Here is a 2,781-nt window from a genome sequence, read left to right on the forward strand (position 1 = left end):
GGAGGGAAGAAACAGCCTTGGGAGCACCCGCCACAGTATTGCTGCAGCAACTCCAAGTGTCCCCATCGTGTGTGGCGGGGGGGGGGGGGGAGCCCAGTAGCTACCCTGGGTGGTGGGGAACACAGTGCAGGATGTTGGTGATTTTGGCTCCTCAGGACCCTCCGAGGTGGAGCCCAGGATGGGACACCGGATCAGAAAGCTATGCAGAGATGTGAGGTGGTCGAGGCAACTGGAAGAGAGACGGGTTTAGGGTGAAGACACCCTCAAATCCAAACCAAACTCCACTACCGACTTAAAGCTACTGGATATGACAGAGTAGAACTTCCCCATGGGGTGTCTGGGACTGTAACTCTGTATGGCTCCTCATTCTCTAGCAGAGCAGCTAGTGGGTTTGAACCTCTGACCTTTGAGTTAACAGCGATGTTTGCTGGACTGATTTGACAAGTCCTGATTGAGCGGAAGCTACCCCATAAACAACACGCAAATCCCGGCCCCATCTGGCTCACCTTTGGGGGAGAAAGCGACGCAGAAAGAAGTGACAAGTACTTCCCGCGGACTGCTACAATGGGACCACCCGTTGCTCTTGCTTTGAAACAAGAACAAGCCCGGAAGTTAGAACGGGAGGTTAGGGGATTGCCCATTCAAATGGGCGTGGTCCAGGGTCATCTTCCCGAGGAGGGAATATTTGGACTGAGACCTGCCTGAAGGGTGAAGGCATGCCAGCGTTGGACAACAGTGTTGCGGGCAGAGGGAACAGCTAATAAGCCTAACTTTTCTGCCAGAGAAAATTCTGGAAGGGGGCTTAGGTCTTACTACTATACTATATTTTCCTCTCAGGGAGGGAGCCCTGGTCATGCAATAGTTAAACGTCCCGCAGGAGAAAGACCTGGCAGTCTGCTTCCATAAAGATTAGCGTCTAGGAAATGAAACACTATGAGGCAGTCTCTACCCACCGGGTCCTACAGCACTGCTAGGAGTCAGAAGTGACTGGCAGGACAAAAATGGGTTTGTAGGAACGTTTTCTTCCCCACCAGGGATGAGACTTTCCCTAGGATAATAACTAGGAGTCTTGGTCTGGTGCTGTGGGTTAATTCACTGAACCGCAAAGTCAGCGGTTCAAGCTCACCAATCACTCCTCAGAAACCCTATAAAGGGTCCCTATGGGTTGGAACTGACTTGAAGGCACTTAACAACAACATCATAGGAGTAGTTGGGAAAGCTTTCTTCCTCTCCTTTCTTAAAAAGGCTGAGTTGTCTCTGAGGGTGTCTTGGGAGTGGTGGGGTAAGAAATCATTCCTCAAGGACTGGTTAGCTTCACCGGAAGCTCACCCCACAGAGGAGGGTACAGTTCAAGGGTGGGCTTAGCAACTTGGAACCCACAGCTCAGCCCACAAAGACCCCTTGCTTTGGTGGCCCTGAAATAAGAGGCCCCACGTGTCACCGGCAGAGGGCATGTGTCTGCGTGCATGTTAACGGGGACACACCGGCAAAGCCATGTCCTTCAGATTCCTCTTCATTATAAGCTGATTAAAGGACTCGTTATTGTCCTTTATGTGGCGTTTCCGTTACACAAGTGTGTATGTGGCTTGACTTCCTGTGTGTAGCTTGAATGCTTCCATGGGCATTGATGGTGAAGCCAAGAATTAAATCCTTGGCAACTTCAGTTTCTTCACCAGCTCTCATTCTGCTGTTTACTGGTCTTGTTGTGAGGACTTTTGACTTTATGTTGAGGGTCTTGTTGAAAGGTGGCTGTTTGAACCAGAATCCAGTCCGAGGGCAGGTGGGTCACGATTCCTCTGGGATTATAGCCTCCTCCCCCTGGTGCTCTCTTACAGTGCTGGCTCCTTGGAGAAACTGGGCCCTTTGTTCTACTAACTTCCCAGAATTGAGTGTGGTTAAGCGCTGTCAGGTCCATTCCGAGGTTCCAACTCAAAGCGACACTGTGTAGGGTTTCCAAGGCGTGGCTGACGGCTTCCGCAGTGTGGTTAGCAGTCCAGTGCTTACCCTACAGCGCTAGGCCAGGACACATTCTGAGCACGGCTCCTGCTGTTGTTGTTGCCATCGAGTTAATTCCGACCCATAGTGACCCTGTATAGGGTTTCCAAGGAGCAGCTGGTGAGCTTGAACCACCGACCTTGCAGTTCAAACAGCTTTGCAGTCTGGCGCATTAACCCACAGCGCCACACCACGACTGCTGTGGCTCCTGCTAACTGCCCTGAATTCTGAGTTTGGATGCATTATCTGGTATCTACTCATCTGCAATTTTCTGGACTTGTCTTGAGAGAGTGTGGCTTGATTGAATTCAGGTACTTGTTTGGCTGTGTTTCTTTTAACCTCTATTTTTAAAATTTCGGTCTTCTTTTTCTTTAAAACCTTTTTAAAAATTATAATGAAACTATATAAACCAAACATACACCAAAACCTGCTGCCATAGAGTCGATGCTGACTTAGAGCCACGTTCTAGAACAGAGTGGAATTGCTCTGGAGGATTTCTGAGGCTGGCATTTTTATGGAAGCTGGCTGGCACATCTTTTTCCTGGTAGGTTCGAACTTCCGACCTTTGGGTTAGGAGTTGAGCACCTCAACCACTGTCTCACCAAAGCTCCTAACATACACCAACTCTCTCTGTTTTAACGGTGGTACAAAAAGCCATTGTAGCACAGTGGGCTAAATGTTGGGCTGCTAACTGCAAGGTCGGCAGTTCAAGCCCAACAGTTGCTCCAAGGGAGAAAGATGAGACTATCCGCTACCATAAAGATTTACGTTCTCGGAAAACCCAAA

The sequence above is a fragment of the Chrysochloris asiatica genome, unplaced genomic scaffold (genome assembly GCF_000296735.1).
Source record: "Chrysochloris asiatica unplaced genomic scaffold, ChrAsi1.0 scaffold00116, whole genome shotgun sequence".
NCBI lineage: Eukaryota > Metazoa > Chordata > Mammalia > Afrosoricida > Chrysochloridae > Chrysochloris > Chrysochloris asiatica.